General features: G+C 33.8%; 1 long non-coding RNA gene across 1 annotated transcript in view; it reads left to right on the top strand.

Annotated features, from left to right (window-relative positions):
- The window catches only part of LOC116421965, a 28828-nt gene that overhangs the window by 3619 nt on the left and 1560 nt on the right, over positions 1 to 23649 (top strand). Inside the window, exon 2 of the long non-coding RNA XR_004232561.1 lies at positions 16855 to 16956. This is a non-coding gene — a long non-coding RNA (uncharacterized LOC116421965). The remainder of the gene's footprint in view (positions 1 to 16854; positions 16957 to 23649) is intronic.

Here is a 23649-nt window from a genome sequence, read left to right as displayed (position 1 = left end):
ATTTTTTCTTTTTTCAGCCTTCCCCTTACAAGGAGGCTACAATAAAGTGCAGATACACACACACACACACACATACACATATATATGTTTACATAAATATAAGTATACATACAAATAGCTATAATCATACACACATATATACATATATATATATATAAATTTATGCATATATTCTTATTTCCAATTGTCCTGTTTCTCTGAAGATGGATAGAATTTTCCTTAATAAGTTCAATTCTTTTTATCAGTCCACCAGCTCATCATTTTCTACACCAAAGTAATATTCCAACTTTGTAGCATCTAGTGATTTTAAATAGTTAAAATACTACTAACTAATGTGGCTGATACATAGTGTAGCTTCCTTATTGTTTTCTTCTGATTAAATCTAGTTTAACTTTAACTTTGTCTGAGACCATGATTACCTTCCCGACTTTTTTACAAAATAAATTTTACTCCTTATTTTTATTTTATATTTGTTTGTATCTCTCAGTTCTATAATATTTCTCAAAAGCAACATATTTTTGAATACAATATTTTAATCTACTATCTATTTTCATTTGGGGTAAATTCATGCAATTCACTTTCTAAGTTGTAACAACTTCTTTTTCTTTTTCTTCCTTATTTTATGTCACTATCCTTCTCACTCTATAGCTATGGCTCCTCATTTCTCTATTTTACTTCTGTCCATTAACTTGTTTTCCTATTCCTTAACTATCTACCTCTCCAAGAATCTACCTTTTATCCTCGTTCCCAAACTGATCCCCTTGTCCTCTTATTTCTTTCTGAATTTAGACTTTTACACACACACACACACACACACACACACTCACACACACATGTTGTTTCCTATTTAACCTGTTTCCAACACAATTAAATTTCAGTAGTAGTAGTCCTCCTAAGGTCTTCTCTATCAAACTTTCCATTTCTTTACCTCATTTGTATGAGTTGATAGCTCCTTTTTATTTCTCCCTACAAAACTTTGTTTTATTGTTTTTTGCAGCGAATCTTCCCATTCTACTCATCTCAGTCCAAACTTTTCTTTCAAAGTGGCCAAATAAAGATACAGGCATAAAAGAAATGAAATTTTTACATATAAGAAGTAAATAATTTGATCTTATCCCTTAAAATTGCTACTTCATATTTATATTTCTTCTGGATATTATGTGCCAACTTTCCGTTTAAGATTTGCTGTCTTTGTCACAAATACCTGAAAATCTTTCAGTTCATTAAATGTTCTTTTTATTCATTCAGGATTATGCTTAACTTTGCTCGGTAAGTAACTCTTAGTAGTTACCTTGGCTTCTTACTCTAGGAACTATAGATCTATGTTCCTTCAATATAGTAGCAGCTAGAACTTGTTAATATCCTTATTGTAGCTCCATGATATTTATTTTTTTCCTTGTTGCTTCCAATTTTTCTCCTTAACCTGGGAGCTTTGAAATTTGGTTCCTGTAAGTTTTTCTTCTGGGATCTCTTTTGAGAAAGTGATTAGTGGACTTCCCTCTCCCCTCCCATTTCTACTCTGCATTCTTGTTCTAAAATTTTAGAGGAACTTTTCTTGATAAATTTTATAATGTATAAAAATTCTTTTTTTAATCATAATTTTCAGGTAGTCTATTATATTATTTCTCCTCAATCTCTTTTCCTGATAGTTGTTTTTTTAAGGAGATATTTCACATTTTCTTCTTTTTTATATATATTTTTATTTGTTGTTTTATTATGTCTTTGTGTTTCTGGTTTCCTATTTCAAGTGGATTGACTTTTCATAATTTTCTTGGATTTCTCTTATTCTTTCTAATTTTTCTTTTGTCTCTCTTACTTGATTCTTTTAAGTCCTTTTAAGAAATCATTTTGGGCTTGGGACCATTGGGGAGAAAATGGCTTTTCTTCTTTAGCTCCATTATTTTCCATTAAATATCAACCGTGATCTGCCCTAGTCCCATAGTAGCTATCCATTTAGTCCTTCACTTGCTCAGATTTATTTATATTACATTTTATTTTATTTTTGGCAGGATTGTTGTGATCAAGTTTTAGTACCAAGATATGGAGAATAATGCCCCGAACTTCAGATCCTTTTTTCTATTACTTTCTGAGGTCTGTTCTAGAAATCAACCTTGAGTTCTCCTCAACACTCTGAGCCAAAGTTAAAGCCTCCTGTCATACTGTCCCGCTTCTGATTTTCCTCCCTCTGCTGGCTGCAAACCACAGCTAACTTCTCTTTCCTGTGACTAAAAGCAGGGATTCTCTAGTGTTGGTGTCCAAAGCTTGCAGGGTTCCTGCCCCTCTGCTACTGTACTCACCAGGTATATGGAAGCTCTTTCTCTCAGCAGCATCAGTCCAGTCTGGGACATGTCTGGCCAACCCAGCTGCATTCGGCAACCCTCATCAATGGAACATCCTTCAACCTTCTCCTACACTGTCATCAGACCATCACACTGTCTAGGAGATACAAGTTTCTAAAGTGGAGGTTGCCTTCCAACCCCAACTGCCCTTGTTGCTTTTTGGTTTCACAGAGTTGGCCTAGAAGTATTTGCACTTCATTAATGCTGAACATCTTAGGAGAACAACTGCTTTAGCCTGATTTTTGATTATTTCTGCTACTTTCCATTCCCTCAAAGGCAATGTTCATCTTTCTCTGGGGAGGAAATTTGGAGAGCCAAATGTTTTCTTACCTACTCTGTCATCTTCCCAGAATCCTTTCTCATAGTAGGTACTTGATAAAGATTGACTGACCATTTCACTATTAATTGGAGCAATGGTGTCAAACTCAAATAGAAAAAGAGGTTATTAAAGTGTATACAAGGATCTCCACTGACCATGTTGACTCACAAAATCACATTAAAATTATCTATGTTTTATTATATCTTATTTACTTTTTTTGCTGAGGCAATTGGGGTTAAGTGACTTGCCCAGGGTCACACAGCTAGGAAGTGTTAAGTGTCTCAGACCAGATTTGAACTCAGGTCCTCCTGACTTCAGGGCTGGTGCTCTATTCACTGCGTCATCTAACTTCCCCATCTTATTTACTTTTAAAAAAACATTTCCTAATTAAATTTTAACTGATTCTGTCCCATTTGGGAATGTTGTTTGCATAGTATAAAACTGTGTATTTCACATCTTTGATATGAGGTATCATATCATACATATATTGATAACCTGCCTTTCTTTTTTTTAAAACCCCTTTTTATATTCTTTGATCACTGAGATACTGAGGATATCTGGCTGCATTTGGAATAATTATTTACTTTTAACTGAAACTAAGGCTGCCTCCAGAAAAGCCCCCCAAGAAACCTGCTTTCTCCCAGAGAGAACCTTCACATTATATTTTAAAGAACAAGAAAACCACAATTCCACATTTCAAAGCAAATTTAATTTGAATTAGTCAAAGAAGTTCTTCCAAGTTGCTTAGTGGAAGCTCCCTATATTAATAGAATCTTGTCTGATTTTAAAAATGTATAAGCTAAAAAACATCTAGAGAAGATTGACTATGTAAGGGAAGAACCATGTGTCCATATCATGTGAGAACTGGTTGAAGAAACTAGCAAAGTTAACCCTGGAAAAGAAATGATTTAGAGTAGGAATGATTGTATCAGAAGAGCTATCGTGTCCATGGAGTATACCTTATAAGGGCTGGTAAGAATAAAAAGGCTTGGAATCTTGAACATTTCATTTTGAAAAGTTTTAAAAGTGAAAAAGGAAGAGGAAGAAAACTGGTTGCATTGATAAGTAAAATTTGATATAACTGAAGAAACAAAGATTTGAGCTTCAAGCATATCATTTTAGTGAGCAATGCATGCCAATGGCATATAAAAAATCAGAACCAACTTTCTTAGCTTGGCACTAGACTGAATATGGGGGAGACAGATTTTTATGCGATAAAAGCAAACAGCAGGTGGTCAATCCAGATATAAGATCAGGTAGTCTGATTTCTAATTGGAGGAAAGATTAAGGAGTAGGATTTCAGGATTTGAGGGAATCGGGAATGAGCAAATGGACTTTCCATGATTTATACAGGTTATCATTCAACGCCCACAATTAGCAAGCAGGTGATATTTACAGGAAAATGAAAACTCAAGTCTCAAAATGAGTCAGTTTTACACAAGGATGTTACTTTGGCTTATATGATCCCCATAATTTCTCTTAACTCCCTCTTTGATTCATAAGGGAGAAAGAGACTCCTCCTTCCCCAATGGATCACTTATAAGTAAAATTTCTAAGATTCTTAATGTGTCTTGTTCACTATCAACAATATGTACCAAGAAAAATACATTGGGAAGTATCTTCTTACATAGCTTAGTACTATACCTAATCAAAGCTTAAAAACAAGAAAGGTGATATCCCCTAAGGATACAAACCTTGTTAAATAAATTATATAAATGAAGTTATGTCAGGCTACAAACCAAATTCCTTAGAGGGCTCACAATGGACTTAATTGTAGAGAAGAGATATACAAGACAATCAAGAAAACTTAAAAAACATAAATACCATGAAACAAAGGGGCAAAACTATACAATGAGAATCACCAATATTAAATGACATGAAGTCTCCTTATATCCTAAGAAAGTCAAGGTCCATCATTTCATCATTTCATCTTGAATCCCAAACGTCCTGAATCCCCCAAATATCCTCTATTGGACAGTTTAATAAGTCTCATTCTAAGACAGCTCAAAAGGACTCTCTTCTTTATTCCTACTTTTACAGAAATTCTAGATAATTCTACCAAAATCTGCCAGTAAAATTTAATCAATTAGAACAGTCTCTTAAATTTGATTTTTTCCAATAACTATCTGTGTGTAAAACCAGCTCAAGTATGTTTCTGATCCTATTAATAACAGTTATAAGAAAACATCAAATTAGAACCACAGTTCACCTGAAATATAAATTTCAGTTTTTACATACCACTTCTAATTTTTTCTCTACTAATTATTGTACTCAGGTAAAAATCTTATAAAAATCATGAATGTTGGTATATAAATTGTATATAGAATATTATGGGTTAAATTGTTCTTGAAATGACCAACAGGATGATTTCAGAAAGGCCTGGGAGACTTACATGAACTGATGCATAAAAAGCAGGGTCAAAGAGATTTTATATCTTCAACAACAATACTATATGATGACCAGTTCTGATGGACCAGGCCATCCTCAGTAATAAGATCAACCAAATCAGTTCAATGGAGCAGTAATGAACTGGGAACCCCAGTGAAAATTCTGGAAGATGACTAAAAACTATTACATTTGAATTCCCAATCCCTATATTTTGCCCACCCATTTCATTTCCTTCACAGGCTAATTGTTAATTTTCAGAGTCCAAATTCTTTCTGTACAGCAAAATAATGGTTTGGTCTTATACTTATTTGTATCTAATTTATATTTTAATATTTAACATCTACTGGTCATCCCTGCCATTTGGGGAAGGGGCTGGGGGCAAAGGAGGAAAAACTGGAACAAGAGGTTTTGGCAATTTCAATGCTATAAAATTACCCCATACATATAACCTGTAAATAAAAGGCTATTAAAGAAAAAAAAAAATCATGAATGTTTGATGTCTAAAAATGACTCTTCTATCTTTTAAAAATCATTATGTAGATATTTTCAAATAGGAAAAAATTTCGTTTCCTTTAAAATTATCAATGCAATTTTATTGTAAAAACCAATTCAGTTTTGAGAACTTGTTACTAAACTGTACTCCGATTTAATTTCCATTAGAAACCTGTAAAAATCATATACCTTATATACATTCCCTAATTCTTAAGATAAATGCATGATTCCTCAAATTTTACTATTCCATTTAATTAACAAACTTTTATATAACATTTTTTTATTACTTTATCTGATTCTAATTCCCTCCTCAGAAGGATATTCCCTATATTATAATTTGAAATCAAATGACTTAGTGTCATTTAATTTTAATAATTTAGTAGAGACATATTTCAATAATAAAAATTCTATACTTGAGATATTTATAGAAATTTATATAGAAAAGGAAAAAGGGTATTAGCTTATAATAATAAAATACTGTTTTCTCCATGGCATAAACTTCCTTATGTTTCAGTAATTTTAATAAAGGGAAAAAAGCATTTCTCCTTTTAGAAAACCTAATTAGCAAGAAACTTACTACAGACCAATAAATGGACTGATGTCTTGCCTCCATTAATCAAAGACTTGAGGAGATGAAAAATTTCATTTTGATAAATTTTATTGCTTATAGAACAAATAACAGAACAGGATAGATAACATCATGGAAATGAAACAAAATGGAAGAACAGGGGAACAACATGATTGGTTGGAAGTTTGGTGATAGGGTCTAAAGGAAAAGACCCTCCCTTCTCTCATGAGACTAAGTAGTCATTATTTGAGTCCAGGTACAAGAAACGTCAGACTTTTCCAAAATAAACCAGACATCCTTGAAGGATCCCTTAATGGATAAAGATATCAGGCTCAAACTCCCTACTTTCCCATTTCAAAGATAAAGTTAAATTCCTTGATGTGGGAGATCTGGTTTTTAAATTTAACCCATAACAATCCAGCTGAACTCGAACTAAGTTCAGAGACAAAGAACCAAAGACTTAAGCAGTTAGAAACAAAAATCAATATTAAATAGGATCAATAAAAAATGATACAGAATCAATCTTAATCTTCTCATCTATATGTATCATAACAGGGAGAAAAACTCCCTTAAGCTCTTTTCGTTTCAGTCACAGTATCTAATAATAACCATGTAACAAAGCCTGGATATCAAAAGTCAGACTCCAAATTAACCAGGTGGGAAAATTTCCTATTAAGAACAAAATAACAGCATTGGGGAAAATGAGTCAAGAGGATCCTATTTTAGGCCATTAAGGTCATTTCCTACATTTTTTTCTTGGGATAGGCATCTTCCTATAGCAGTTCTCAGGCTGAGGCACATGCCATTTTCTTCTTGAATGGTGAACTATTGACTTCATGACAATTTAGACCAAACCATCAGAATAAACAAATTCAAAATACTCTCAATATACAGTTCTGGAGTTTTCAATTCCTTAAAATCCCACTAATTACGCTTAAAGGCTAATACATATTATTAGTTTTCTTATGTTTCTTTAACAGTTGTTTTCCTTTATTCTTCAGCTATAAAATTTAAAATGACCACATTCTTCAGTTCTTTCAATCATACAATGAATACCCAAGGTTAGTTAACTTAAAACTCATTTAGCAAAAATAGACTTCAGATTCAAAAGATCCTATCTTAAATCCTTATTCCAAAGTCCACTATTTTCAAGTTGGCTCAAAACTGAACATCATTATGAACTATTTAGATAAAATTCCTTAATTTCACACATGATAGTCAATTTTAAATGAAAACTCACTCTTTATTATAACAAACTGGTAAATTTCTCCCTTTTGACAAAGGTGGGGAAAGGGATCCTATTTTTCTTAGTTTGTAGGTTCTCAGATTTTAGTACTTTGGATTTTTAAAATTCATTCAAGCAGGACTAAAATTTGCATCAAATCCAGCCTGAATACAAAGTTACCAGGGACCCTCCACAGATAAGGATATCTTTAAAGGTTCTATTCAACTTTAACAATAAATCATTATTATTATTATCTACTTTAAAACAAAATTACCCCATTAAATAATTAAATTAGATATTTTCCTTTTTAAACATTCTAATAAATTTCATTTCATAATCTAACAACCCCCTTATTAAAATAAATTTATTTTTCTAATATCGTTTCTGACAATGATTTCTCAGTTTCCACAATAATAAAGGGAAAAATTTAGAAACACAATAGTATATCTATCAAAACAAAACAAAACATTCTTAGATAACATAATTTCAATCAAATGTACTTCCAAATTATATAGAAAACCATGAATTTTATCACCTTTGGCATTTTATACTAAGTACTTCTCAACCTGCTATAAATTATCCAGTATTAAATTACTCAATTAAAAACAATAAAAGAATAGCCAACATTTTATAAAGGGCTTACCATATAAACACTGTATAAGCATTTCCAAATCATTACATCCATTTAATACCCACAATTACATTGGAAAATTAAATTGCAAATCCTTCCCTTACAAATGAGGAAATGGGCAAACAAAAGGTAAAATTCCCACAATCACACCTTAATAAATTTCTGAGACCAGATTGTAACTCAGGTTTTCTAATTAATTCATTTTCCTCATTTTTTTACATTTAGATCCATAAATTAATAGGACATATTTCATCATATCATAATTTAATTTACAGCACAAATCTCAACCAAAGTCAAATCGCTTTCCAGTCACAAAATCAAAGTATCAGTTTTTAGGGGCTATTGATACCACTTTAAAATTTAGAACCAGGGTAAAATTAACTCATTTTCAAAAAGTTCATGGTAACATTTTTTACCTTAAACTTTACAAACAACAAACTTTAAAAAAAAATTACTTTTAAATCACCCCAAAAGTAAAATCAATTCCTTTTTATTTATAACCAAATCCACTCACCTTTCCCCTAAGGCTTTTTCATTTTCAATTTCCAGAGAAAAAGGTGGGAGGTTTCAATAAAACATCTTTGTTTCCATCCCCCTTGCTTTGGGGGTTTCAAAAGTTGGGCATCTGCTCTTAGAACAATTATTCCAGAGGCAGGTATGGAAAATCTAATCATATCCCAGAGTATTTAAATAATAATTATTCTTCAATTGTATTTCTCCTTTGTAATTTAACACAAAAAACTTAAAACAACCCAATTTAAACCTTTTTACATTTCTAAGAACTTACAGATGAAGTTTCCCCCTCCAGTATTCCTTGGTAATCTTGCTTCTAATTTATTTAAACTTATTCTGTTATAAAGACATTAAAAAGTCTTCAAAACTTCCCCAAAAACATTCCTACTTTTTAGGCCCCTCACCTGCCCTTTTCCCTCATTGTGAAATGTCTAATCCTAATATTCATAACAGTAAACTAAGACAACTTGTTTGGGTTTGGGCAGGTGAACCTAGATAGCTAAATTTTGTTATCCTACTTCCTTTCATTATAAATTTCCCTTTTCGTGTCTTTCTTTAATTTAAACATTTTTTTTTGTTAAATTTTTTAAAAAAAGTTGATTTCTTGAAATTCCCCCCCCAAAAAAAAAAAAAAAAACCAAAAAGGTTTTTCTCTTTGTTTAATCAAGAAAGGGGAAAAAGGAAAATTTCCATTTGCCTCAAACTCATTTTCCCAATTTTCCCAATCTAAATTCTCCTTTTTCCCAAAAAAATTTTCCCTTCAAAAAGGTGTTAAAGTTTAACCTTTAAATTTTCAAAATTTTTTTAAATTTTTTGAGCCCAAATTTAAAAATTAAAATTATAAAATTCCACTTTATTTCTAGAAAAGAAATTTCAATAAACAAAAAAATATTTTTTTTTTTATTATCTAAAAATTTAATTTTTCCAATCAAATCCTTCCCTAAAAGGGGTTAATCCTTTCAAAATTTTTAAAATTTTTGGCAACACATTTTAAAATATTAATTATAACCATTCTTTTTCCTAGAATTGTTTTAAAACCAAAAAAAAATTTTTTGAAACAAATTTAATTTAAAGCCAATTTTCTTTCATTTCAAAAAAAAAGGCAAGCAAAATAAATTACATACTTGATTTTCCTCCTAAAAGTTTTAAAAGGTAGTTAAACTTCCGGACAACATTCTTTCTAAAAGGCCTTTCAGAAAAAAAAAGGACAAGGGAAAAAAAACTTCCTTCCTCCTTTACCCCCCTATTTGCTTTCAAAACGTTGACCGGATTAAATCTGAAAAAAAAAAAACCCAAGCATATCAATTTAAATCATTGAATGCCAATTTATAAAAACAAATTGGGACGGACCTCCCTCAACTTGGCACCTAGACCCCAAATCAGGGAAGATAATTTTATGCATTGAAATGAACCTTAAAGAATATCCTGGATACAAAAGATTAGGTCATCTCCTTTCAAAATGGAAAAAAGATTAGTTTTTCTAATTGAGAAGGCATCTTAGGGGTTTGGGGGATTGGGAAAAGGATAGAATCCGAGGTGCACTGTCAGGACATGAAATAATATATCACATAATTCCTGATTACAAGCTGGTGGAATTTGTGAAAAAATGAAAGAAGTAATTAAAAATAAGAGTCCCACTTTTTATGAGCTAGAATGGTTTGATTCAAACAATTCTCACTTTCTCCATCAAGCTAATTTTATTCCATAAAATTAGTCATAAAATAAAAGAGGAAAATCAAAGGCATCCAGGAAAAATCAAAGAAGAAAAAACAAAAAAGAACCAACAATAAAACATGATACACAAATAAACAAACTATAAATTAATAATCCTAGATACAAAAAGAATCCTAATTAATTATCTTCAGTTTATCTTCTATTATCTTGTTTTACAGGATTTTTGAACATGCCATCTTCCTCCCTGTAGGCTCCCCTGAGAACAGAGGATATTTTATTTATTTTTGCCATTCTTTATATTCCCTGGTTCATAAATTCTTATAACGTTAAAAACTTAATGGGAAAGAAAACACAATGGGAAAATAATGAAAGGATATACTCTATTTAAAAAATGAAATATATAAAAACTTGGAGGAAGTTCAAAAAGCATTAACTAATTAAGAAGATATATTTGAAATAACGAAATCAGGGACAGTGAAAACTTAAATAATTTTAGGATGAAATCAAGAAAAGACAGAAAAAGAAAATATTATCACTGGTTGGCATAAACTACAGATTATCATGATGAAAAGAAAATTCAGGAGTTCAAAAACTGATCATAATCAACCAACAAGCTTTTTATTAAATTCACCATGAGAATGGCATAATTTCCACTATTAATAATGACAAACAGACCCAAATCTAAATCTTTGTACCAAAAACATGACAGTTAATAATTCTTTATTTATTTTAATGATAATCATTCTTCAAAAGGTAGAAAAGGTTAATGAAAATAATACATTTCTAGATCAGATTTTTATGAACAAGGAGAAACAGGTTGCTTTGGGAAGAAATATGAATACTTTGCTGGCAAGTAACCCCTCCATCTTTTTTTTGTCAGAGAAGAAAGGCTTAAGTAAATCCTTATCTTAGATTGGGGAGGACAGATATCAAGAATTTAGAAAAAGAATATGTCCACAAAATATTTGACCCAGGAGAACTACTGAAAGGCTTGAGGAACCATGAAAAGCAAAATACAGTATAATTAAAATGGTATTGTCTAAATACATACATGGAATTAATTAATAATTTTTTTAAAAGGATTCAACAAAGGGAAAGGCAATTAACCCAAAATTTTAAAAACTTCAATTTTAAGGGAAAGGGAAAATCCAGAAAGGGGAGCAAACAAGGTTGGCCCCTTATTAAAAACCACACTTTTGGGGAACTCAAAGACTTTCCCTTTGAAGTTTCAAAAAACCCTTCACCAATTAGTCACCATTATTTGTGACCCTGCACAACCATGTAACTCCTTCCCTCATTTCTTCAATATTAAATAAGTTGGGAAAAAGGAAATAGAAAGCCACTTTAAAGTATCTTTGAAGGCCTTCAACTTGGGGTCACAAAGGTTGGGCATTCTGACAAAAGTCTCAGAAAAGATGTTCCAATTGGAAATTGGGAAAAGCTGGGAAAATATCCGAAAATCAAGGTTTAATTGAGTCCAAAAGAAACTGAAAACCAAGGGACTGAGGTGAGGAGGGAGAACATTAAGACATAGGAAACATACAAAGAGGGTGTCATGGTCCCTATCAGAATATTGAGGAATTAAAACTCAGAATGATGCTGGTGAAAGAAAACAAAAATGCAACTAAAGGTAAGGCCTTTTTAAATTATATTAGGGGAAAAAGGATCAAAGAAAGGATAAACCTCCCTGCTCGGTGGTGTCAAATCAAATCAAAAAGTATTTATAAATCCCCTTGAAGAACATGTAAAGCTCTTAGACACAAAAGAAAAGGCAGAATCAGTTCCGATTTTCAAGGATTACATATTGTAATGGGGAGATAAGCAATCAAGTATGTACAAGCAAACTATATAAGATAATCAACAGAGTTGCAAAAGACATAAAGTCAATTGAGAGCCTGCATTATTTCTAGAACTGGCATAATGAGTCTCTCCTAGTGGAAGTCATTATAGTGCTTAAGGTAGGTGAATAGGCCCAAGTTGGAAATGGAATGGGTCAAGTCCTCCTGAGCTGATCATTGGGGATGTGGACCTATGAATGGTCACTTCCCTTTTGACCTGGATGAGATAGAGAAACTCAATACATAAAAAAGGAAGAGGAGGGAAGAAAGGGAGGGGGAGGGAAGAAAAATGTGAAACAGGATAATAAGAAATTACCAAGTTTTGGGTAAGATTTTATCCAACATATTGGCTAATGTAAATTAATTATTACAAGAAAACCAAAAGAATGTGGAAAGTGACTTAATGAGCATACTATCAATTATATGACTTATTTGTCAAATAAAAGATTTCTGCCAAAGACGACACTGAGTTGGAATATAAACTTGCTGTAAAAATCTGATGAAAAAAATTATGAGCAGTATTGTATCATAAAACAAAGGAAAACAAGGAAAGGAAAAAACCCAGTTTAAATAAAAGCTCCAGAAAAAATATCTAACCAAAAGATTATACTAAAAAGGCATTCAAGGAAAAAAATGGAAGGACTATAAACAGAATAAAAATAGAAAAATATTTATATGTAAAGCCAAAAAAAAGATCTGCCAAGTTAATTATGAAAAATAACTTTTCTTCATCAAGAACAGAAGTACCACCATATTTGCACTCTAAAATTTAAATGTTTTAAAGAAAAGGTAGATATAGTCTAAAAGGGAACAAAAAAGGAAAAAGAAAAAAAAAAACAAAGAATTAACCAAATGTTATATTGGAAAGATCTGTGGAAAGGTAACACAATTTGTTTGAATATACAAAATGGTCCTCACAATTCTTTTACCTTAAAACCAACCAACCACACACCAAAAATTATTCCAAAAATTCCTCAAAAAAGCAGAAAAACCTTGAAATGACCTCTGATAATAAATATTAGGCAAAGGTATAAAACAGGAAATTTATTAGGAAGTACTCCAATTCTCTACTTTAGACAGCATTATGCATATTATTAAAACTACAGAAACATTTTAAGGGTCTCCCAGAAAGGACCACCAATCCTCAAAATAATTTGGGCCGTCCATTTACATGGGAAATATCAAATGAATGAAGAATATTTATTGTTAAATTTCCATATTTGGATGGACTTATATAAAGTTCATCCTTGGTTATTATCTGGGATAAAATTAAGTGGAACAAATTTGGGCCCCCAAATTGAGGGAGGAAAAGTGGATTAAAGCCTTTAAAACTTAAACCTCCCAAAAACAACCCTAAATTTCCTATAAAATAAAATACATCCAAACAACTGCATCATAAGTCACCATGGAATACAACTCCTCTGAAAAATTAAAAAAAATCCCACAAGGGCAATGGATATGCAAGGGAAAATGTAAAATTTAAATACAACTACAACAACAAAAAACAAAATCATAAATTTTGGCCAAATTTTATATACCTTTCCCAAATGGCAAACACCCACTAAAAATTTAATAATTATCCATAAAGAAATTCAAGAAAATACCATAAATAACCCATCTTCTTTTTTATTTATTTATTTATTTATTTAAAACCTTTTATTTAAGGAATATATACATAAATAACTTTAAACATTAAAATTCCAAACCTCTTTTCAATTTTTACCTCTTACCCCCACCCCTCCCTGAATGGCAGAATGACAGAAATTTAAATATATTTAAAATATAAATTAGATACACAAAATATTACATTAAAAACTTATTTTCTGACAAAAAAATCAAACTCTAAATTTTCTTAGTTTGAAAATCAAAAAATCAAGGTTGCATAAAAAGGGAAAATTCAATTAAAATTTTTAATCATCTCCCAATTTCTTTTTCTGGGCATAGCTAAATTCCAATTCATTACTCTCCATTAAAAGAAATTTGGTTAATTCTTCACAAAATCCAATTCCATCCGCTTCATCAATAGTTATTTAGAAATCTCCCGGCCCCCCATTTCACTCGCATCCATTCATTAATCTCCAACCTACCAAATCATCCTGTTTACTTCGCTTACCCAAATTTTCCATAACCACCCTTTTTCCCTTCCCAAACATCCCAGCCCCACCAAACTCCCTTCGTACAACAATCCCCCCCTTTAAATCTTTTAATCCCAGAAGAACACTAACGATCCAAAAATACAATTTATAACGGCATAATTTCCCTTCTCCAATAATTGGCATTCACCCCCACCAACAACCATCAAGTCCCATTTTCCGCACCCCCCAACAATCATCCTTAACCCACTTACCAATCTTGGGGAGGGCCTTGGGTTTCTTAATTTCTTATTTATCTTCCCAAAAACTATATAAAAAACCTTGCCAATTTGGAAAAGGTTAACCAAAAAACCAATCCTCCATTCAAATGCCATTATGGAAATTTTAAATTTTCAAGCCAAAAAACAGGAAACTCATCTTTCATTGCTGGAGTAAATGTCTGAATAAATGAAATCACAGATCCATTTGGGTATTTGAGACTAAAAGGCCATAACTACCATGATGAGACCAAATTTCCAGGCCCCAGTAAATTACAATTTCAAGAACTGAAAGAACTAGCAGAGATGATAATAAATCAATGTAGATGATCTTTGAAGGCTCATGGAAAATGGGTATGATTATGTAGGACTGAGAAAGAGCAAATAAGATGATTTTAAAAGGGGAAGAGAATGGAGCAGGTAAACTAGAAGCTAATGAAAATGGCCCTATTCCCAACAACATTCTAGAACAAAATTAAAAATGATTAGTGAACATCAACCAGTCAATCAATCAACATTTATTAGATATTTACTATGTTCAGGCATACAAGGGAAAGCAAAAAAACCAGTCCCTGTCCTCAAAGTTCCAATCTCCAAAGTCTAAAGGAATCAAATCTCAAAATCAGATAGTTTACTCAAAAAGCAAGGTCATTCAGACTTAGTTTTCTCTTCCTTCCTTTCTTTTCCTTCCTTCCTTCCTCTCTCCCTTTCTCTCTCCTTTCTTTTCTTTCTTTCTTTCTTTCTTTCTTTCTTTCTTTCTTTCTTTCTTTCTTTCTTTCTTTCCATCTGATTGTTTGATAAAAGAAATGGTTGGAGGGGCTGGCTTTGAAATAAGGATAAGCAGGATTTAAGTTTCACATCTAACATATGTTAATTATAGGAGTATGGACAAGTCACAATCTCCCAGTGCCCATAAACAATTTTCTAGCACTATAAATTTCACCAGAGATGCTCATCTGAATAAAGAAAAGATCATGTAACATCACACCTAAGAAAGCTATCTTGGGGACTCCAAGAAGAAGTATTCCTAGGAGCTATGTAATGTGTTCTCTAAGCTTGTACCAACTTTTCTTTGGAGTCTGTATGTTCTAGAGGGGGTCATGGAATTTTTGAGGAGATACTTTGTACTAACTGTTCTTATAATGTCAAGTTAATAGATATGCTTTTCAAAAAGCTTAGATTCATCTGCTAATTGATATAAACAGATATTTATGGAAGGAAGATCACTGATGAGGATACATGAGTTTGAATACTGGAAAACCATCCTCTAGCTATTCAGGGTCTCCTAGAACTTTGAAGGGAGAGATGGTTTAGTTCTGAGAAATTGACATATTAGTCCAAATAGGGATTGGGAAAGTAAAGTTAGAATTGATGCTACACACATGAGCACATGCAAACATATATACATACCTATAAAAGGGGATGCTAGAACCAATTCATACCAGCTTACAAGACCTAATCATTAAATTTTCAATGTGTGCATTTATTCCTCAGAAATGGGCAGATGTTAGAAATCAGAATTTGATTTATTGATTTTATAATCTTAAGAAAGTGATTAAGTACATCTTAATAATACAGGTCAAATTTAAACATGTTCCAGTGCATCGTTTTTCCTAGAGAATTGGTTGTTAAACATTCTAATACATCTTATACATTGCATATATGTGTGTATATATACACATAAATTTGTGTGTGTGTGTGTGTGTGCGTGTGCGTGTGTGTGTATGGAGAAAGAGAGAGACAGAGAGACAGAGATAGAGACAGAGCAAGCATGATACTTTGTGTATGAAACTTGCTTATTTGTGTGAATATTATTTCTACTTAGTAGAATACAAGCTTCTTGAGGGCAGGGATTATTTTGTTTCTGCCTGTATCTGCAATGCCTGGCCAGTGCTGAGAACATTACAGATTGTTGATATGCTTGATATGCTTGTTGACTGATCAGAAGAATAAAAACCTATATCATCACCACCAGAAGAATTTATCACAACTAAAAACCTTCTAGGCCTTTTCCCAAGGTTCATGCCAAAAGAACTCATTAGCTCTCATCATTGTCTTTCAGGGGATCTTATAATTTGAAATGGGCAATGGTTATTGACTCTTAAGAGTATTACAGTAGGAAGAGATTCAGGAATCTTTCAGTCCATCCAAGGTTACATGAGACCCTGCTTTAAAATGAGCTGGGACTCAATTCCGGTCCTTTTTTATTAGTTTAATCTTCTCATTACACTTTCCTGCTCCCATGCTATTGCAGACAAAGAGCACCATATGTATTTGAAAGCAAAAAGCTAATGGATGGAAAAGTGGTCAAATCCTATACAGGTCTAAGATGGAGCCCTGTTAGGGTTTGGAAAGATGGAGTGAATGCATAGAATTCTTAAATCTTCTCTTGGCGGAGATGGAGATTAGAAGAGTGATGGTCAGTAGACCATATGATGAAGGGAAATCAATAATTATAGGATGAGATCAGAGGTGCCTTACAAAAGGATGATCCTTTAACTGCTTTTTTTTGTTTAGGGTGCAAGGCTCTGGATGGAATTATGCATCCCTTCAGATCTGAATGACTAAGAATTGTTACAAATATCAGTGTAATGAAGATGGAATTCAGTGCTGCAAAGTGTAAGTAAGTTCACCTTGGATGGATCTCACATGTTCCTGCCACCTTCTCCAGCATAAGCTATGTAGTATAATGAGGGGGTAGCTAAGTGATGCAAGTGGATAAAGCACCAGCCCTGAAATCAGGAGACCTGAGTTCAAATCTAATCTCACACATTTAATACTTCCTTGTAATGCTCTGGTTAGCTTTCTGGAGGTCTTGGGACCAGCCTTCGTTTCAGCAAGATACTTGAGACCTGGCTTCAGTGAAGGGTCACAGATAGAGCACTGGGCCAAGATTTAATAAGATGTCATACCCCAGTCACATCATTTCCTTTGTATAGCATTCCTAGCCTGGTGTGGCAGGGAAATACGGCAAACCCAGTGCATCTGAATTTCCGGAACAATCTGACATAATCTATTAGACTTACAATAAATTAAAAAATAGATAAAGATAGCCTCAGGTTTATGGGGCAGACTACAAGTTTTGTAGATGTTCAAGAGAAAGGGATCTCAGTGAAAGATGGTGCAGTCAGAAGCAGATTGATAGAGGAGGAGAGATTTAATTGGGGTCTTGAGCACTGGATAGAATGAATTTAGCAGAGGAGAAAATGACAGCATTCATTTGAGAACAAGGCAGGAGCTGACAAAAGTAGGCTTGACTGTGTTCTGGGTGAGGCAGAGAAGAAATCAGTCAGGTAAATGTTGGGAATTAAAAGGAAATAAACTGGAAAGGGCAGAGTAGAGCTAGATTCTGCAGGGTCTAGAAAGGCAGACAGAGGCATTTGGATTTTATGTTTAGAATTCAAAGGAAAGTTAGAGAAGCTTACTGAGCAGAGTACTGTCATGATGAAAGATGAGGTGTAAGATGAATCTGGTAGGTAAGATTGATTTGGGGACATAGAAAGTGAAGGGAACGGGAATGGGTAGGAGACTATTGAGATCATGCAGGTATAAGTAGAAGTAGGGAAACCAATAGAATGCATCATTTAAGTCAGAAATCTGCTCCTGCAAAGCTACATAATAAGGTAGGGACTCAGAAGATGCCCTGATGGCTTCCCTGTATTACCTCTTAATCTTATTCCTATGTTTATTTGCCAGCCAGTCAGGGAGCATTATGGGAGTTGATGGCAGCCTTGTTGCCCTCGCCTCCACACAGCTGCTGTGGGATTGAGGTGGGTAGAGTCCCTACCAAGATTTTTATGGAAAGAGACTATCAGGGATTTAAAAGAAGTTAAAAGATTTTCAGACTCCAAGCCTTGTGGTTAGTTTGTTCAGGGAGGTTGGGCTGGTGCCAGGAAAAAAAGCAATCAAAAGAATAGACTGTATTCATCTGGAGCATTCTATTGGCTTTTGTTAGAAGTTGGTTAGTGGTTAATTAGTCTAATATTTAATTAATCAATAAAAATTTATTAAGCACCTATTTTATGTCAGACACTGTGTTAAGGTCTGAGAATACAAAAAGAACCAAAAGGCAATCTCCATTCTCAAAGAGGTTATAATCTAATGAGAGAAACAACTTGCAAAGAAATATATACAAAGCAGGATATATACAGGATAAATAGGAGATGACTTACAAAGGAAAAGCATTAAACTTTGGAGGGATTGGGGAAGGTTTTTCAATAAAATATGGGATTTTGTTTAAGATGTAAAGGAAGCAAGGAAAGTTAGTAGTCAGAGCAGAAGTGGGAGAACATTCCAGGTACAGAAAGCAAAAAATGTTCATAGAACATCTTGTTTGTGTAACAACCAGAAAGTCAATGTTGCTGGATGAAAGTGTATATGTTGCTACTGGGTCTGTATCCCAAAGAGGGATAAAAAAGGGAAAAGGACCCATGTGAAGACCACATATTTTAAAATCATCCGGAGTCAGGAATTCAGGTGGGGAAAATCATCAATCTTTATTCTCAATGAAGAAAGATCAGAGGTCGAAGAGAATGCGCAATAGCAATGTGTGCAGCTGAGTCAAGAAGCTAGCTAGACCAGCAGCCACATGACCAGCAGCTATGAGCATAGAACCCAGGCCAATCTCTCCCAGCTTCTCTTCCTGTCTCTCTCTCTGCCTCCACCCACCAAAATCGTCATTTCCTATACAACACATCAGGACTTGCACAGAGAGTGGGCGGGGGCCATTCTTTATCCAAGCATGTATATTAGTAGAGTATAATCCAATTACTATTTAGCCTCACATGCTTGGGACCTCAGTGCATCAACTCAAGCCTCAGCCCATTACAGACCCACATGTGTAAAAATGTTTGTGGCAGCCCTTTTTGTAGTGGCAAGAAACTGGAAACTGAGCAGATGCCCATCATTTGGGGAATGGCTAAATAAGTTATGGCATATGACTATATATTCTATATGTATAGTCTATATGGTATATGACTATATAGTCTATATATATATATATATATATATATATATATATATCATATACATGACTATATATGGTATATGACTATAATATTCCATATAATATATGGAATATTACTGTTCTATAAGAAATGATGAGCAAGATGATTTCAGAAAAACCTGGAATGACTTACATGAACTGATGCTGAGTAAAGTGAGCAGAACCAGGTGAACATTGCACACATTAACAACAAAATAATACTACAATTATAGATTGGCCCAAACCTTGATGTATCCCTACAGTGATCAAATGGCTGAACTAAATTGGTAACACAGATCAACAAGTAGTTATGTTCACATATTTAAAGAGTCAGCATGTTGTAGTGTAATAGAACCTCCAATCTTTCTTCACTGAGAATAAAGATTGACGATTTTCCCCTAACCTGAATTCCTGACTCTGGCTGATTTTAAAATACACAGTCTTCACATTGTAGGAATGGGTTTCTCCTATATAGTTCCAGAGGACAAAGCTGAAACCAAAGGATGAACCTTATAGATATCCAATACATAAGAAAATTTGAAAGCAATTTTTTTTTCTTTAGAGCAGATCTATGACTTCTTAGGTACAGAGGGTGAGAAAACTCCTTTTGCCAATGCTAATAAGATAAGCTTTTCAACAAATAGTCTCAGAGAGTTATCCAGTTGTTAGGTGGCACCACAGTACACTCCACAACTCTGCTATCACCTATACCACAATGCCCTTATAATATTAATTAAACTAGTCCTAAAAATGGCCTAGGAGAGTCAGGAGTTACATACCAGTAGAAGAGTTCATTAGGAAGCCAGACAGGGATATTAGAGAGATCATTCCTGAATGAGGTTAGAAGTTAAACTAGGGGATATCCCAGGATTCTTTCCAATTCTAGCTATGAATCTACCATTTTGCTAAATAGTAAGATGCCAAAATGAAGAAGAAAAAGTAAAAAAAGACTCCAAGGATTCAACTATGGAAAAGTAAAAGAATGACAGCACCATCAATAGAAAAAAAAAAAAGTGATGTACATAGAAGGGATAAAGAAAACAATTTTCCAAAGGTGGATCTGAAAGGAAAGGAAGATATTAAGTTCAATTTTTTAATATGTTAAGTTTGAGATGATTGTGGAACATCCAGGTAAACATGCCTAGAGACATTTGGAAATAGAAGATTATAATACAAACAATGTAGATTGGGATTTATTAGGATTGAGATCAAAGAACAGGATCAGATTATGGGATAGAGATTATAGCAAAAGCCACAAATGGTAAATGAGTTTCCGAGAGAGTGATTCCTCTATAAGAGAAAACCAGAAGGCATAGGAAGGAATATTGGTGTACTCTGCCCAACACTGAAGCTGCTTGTAAACTTGTCCTTTCCTTTACCTCTGGGTATATATTTGACAAACCATACTCCTGGCCCATTGGTCCATTGGTGTTTACCTGTTGGAAACTTTCCAAACTTGCAAAAAAAAAAAAGGGACAAAGGAACCATATACTTACCTGGCCCTGGTTAATCCCATCACTATCAATACAAGTCTAGTTAAATTAGAAGGATAATGATACCCAGGATAATAATAGGAAAACTGGGAAATGAATGAAGAAATAAATGGATTTCCCAAATAATTGTAAAGGGACTTAAATTCCCGAAGTTTTCTTCAGGTCTAAAGCAGACCTTCCCAAAAAAGTTTCAAAAGAAGAAAAAGAAAAAGCAACAATTTAAAAGGTGTGTGTTTAGGTAGAAGCATGAAATACTATTAAAAACATGTTATTCTGGGAATGACTTAGCTATTCTCAGTAACACAATGATCTAAGAATTCTAAAAGACTCATGATGAAAAATGTTCTCTGTCTCTAGAAGAAGACAGAATCTGGATGCAAATTAAAGCATACTTTCCTTTATTTTTCTTGAGTTTTTTTTTTTTTTGGAGGGGATGTCTATTTTTTTTTCACAATGTGACTAACATGGAACTATGTTTTGCATGACTGCACATGTATAACCTATTTCAAATTGCTTGCCTTCTCAATGTGGGGGAGACAGGGAGGGAAGGAAAGGATAAGAAAGAATTTAGAACTCAAAATTTTAAAAAATGAATGTTAAAAGTTGTTTTCACACATAATTGGATAGGAAATGATTTATTTCCCCCCAAAATAAGCATATTATTATTATGTCAGTTGTGTTCACTCTTCCTGACCCCATTTAGAGTTTTCTTAGCAAAGATACTGGAGTGGTTAGTTAATCATTTCCTTCTTCAGCTCATTTTACAAATGATGATCTGAGGAAAATGGGGTTGGTGACTTGACCAGAGTAAAACAGCTAGTAAGTGAATGAGCTAGGATTTGAATTCAAAGATGAGTCTCCCTGATTTCAGGTCCAGCAGTCTGTGCATCACCCACTGATCCATTAAAAGCATACATATTTATTAAAAGCAATATTCTTAAAGTGAACATTCATTTTTAAGTATTTACCATGTACAAAACGTTATGCTAAGTACCGGGTACACAAGAGAACAGGAAGGCAGCCCTTACCTTCAAAGAGTTTATATTTGAATAGGGAAACAATGCATAAGGAAATCAAAAAAGTCCCATGGTTCCTAGATTTGCACCATGGCAAAACAGGTAGCTTTGCCTGTGCATGTGTATTAATTGTCATTTCCACCAATAAAATAGTACTATTTCTGAGGCTGAACCATTTTACATAGGGCTGGAAGCATTGTTATTCCACAGACACTGGGAGTCAGGGTCTTGAACTAAGTCTGTCAGTATCTGAAGAAACATGGTGGCCAAAATGGAGGTGATTTGACCTGCCTAACCAGACCTGCCTCCTTTGGGATACCATGCTGCTTCAGCTTGTCTGCCATGTAAGTGCAAGGACAGTTAGTTGGGATGGTATTTATTGTCCTTGCACACAGGAGTTGCCTAGGCAGGAAACAAGACAGGCAGTCTGCCATCTCCAGAGGTCCAGAACTTATCTGAGCATCAGTGGTAGTGGACCAGCCCCTGATGCTGCCGATGATATGGAAGGTGGCTCCTGTTCCACAATGCTTCCACATCACAATTATGGCTGAGGGTGCTGGGCTGGAATCAGCTCCAAAGCTCCTGGTTCAGGGAATGAACTGGTTAGACCAGAGCCTGCAAACTCTTCTGTTCTAAATCTAGGGGCTCTAAGCAATTCTCCACTGCTTTAAGAGAAATAGAGCTTCCTGGAATAAGGAAGTTCTAGCTCTTCTTGACCCTGTACCGATGAAGCTTCTGGCCTTTTAAACAAGTGTACCTATTCTTGAAATAGTCTCCTTTCGGTCTAACTTCCTTGGCTTTCTTTAAGTCTCAACTAAAATCTCCCCTTCTCCAAGATAACTTCACCAATCCCTCTTAACTTAAGAGTATTCCCTTTGCTAATTATTTCCTATTTATCCTGTACATAATATTCTGCTTTATATATATTTGTTTGTACATTGTCTCCCCTACTAGATTATGTTCTCCTTGAGAGTAAGAACTGTCCTTTGCCTCTTTTTATATCCCCAGAGTTTGGCAAAGTGTCTAGAACATAGTAGGTGCTCAATAAATATTGGATGATTGATAGAAAAGTCCTCCAGGATTCTAGAAAGGCATAAGTATGTCCTTCCTTTTTTATTATAGTTTTTTACTGATAAAACAAATGCATGGGTAATTTTTCAACATTGACCCTTGCAAAACCTTCTGTTCCAACTTTTCCCCTTCTTCCCTCCACCACCACCCTTCCTAGATGGCAGGTAGTCCCATACATGTTAAATATGTTAAATACAATATATGTATATATATTTATACAGTTATCTTGCTGCACAAGAAAAATCAGATTTGGGAAGAAGGTAAAAATAACCTGGGAAGAAAAACAAAAATGCAAGCAAACAATAACAGAAAAAATGTAAATGCTATGTTGTTGTCCACACTCATTTCCCAGTGTTCTTTCACTGGGAGTAGCTGGTTCTGTTCATCAATTGGAACTGATTTGGATCCTCTCATTGTTGAAGAGGGCTACATCCATCAGAATTGATCCTCATATAGTATTGTTGTTGAAGTATATAATGATCTCCTGGTTCTGCTTATTTCACTCAGCATCAGTTCGTTTAAGTCTCTCCAAGCCTCTCTGTATTCATCCTGCTGGTCATTTCTTACAGAACAATAATGTTCCATAACATTCATATACCACAATTTACCCAACCATTTTCCAATTGATGGGCATCCATTTGATTTCCAGTTTCTAGCCATACAAAAAAAGCTTCCACAAACATTTTAGTACATGTGGGTCCCTCTCCCTTCTTTAATATCTCTTTGGGATATAAGCCCAGTAGTAACA

The sequence above is a fragment of the Sarcophilus harrisii genome, chromosome 2 (genome assembly GCF_902635505.1).
Source record: "Sarcophilus harrisii chromosome 2, mSarHar1.11, whole genome shotgun sequence".
In the NCBI taxonomy this organism is placed as follows: domain Eukaryota; kingdom Metazoa; phylum Chordata; class Mammalia; order Dasyuromorphia; family Dasyuridae; genus Sarcophilus; species Sarcophilus harrisii.
The sequence above is the reverse complement of the archived record's forward strand: the minus strand, read 5'-3'. Positions and strand labels throughout refer to the sequence as shown.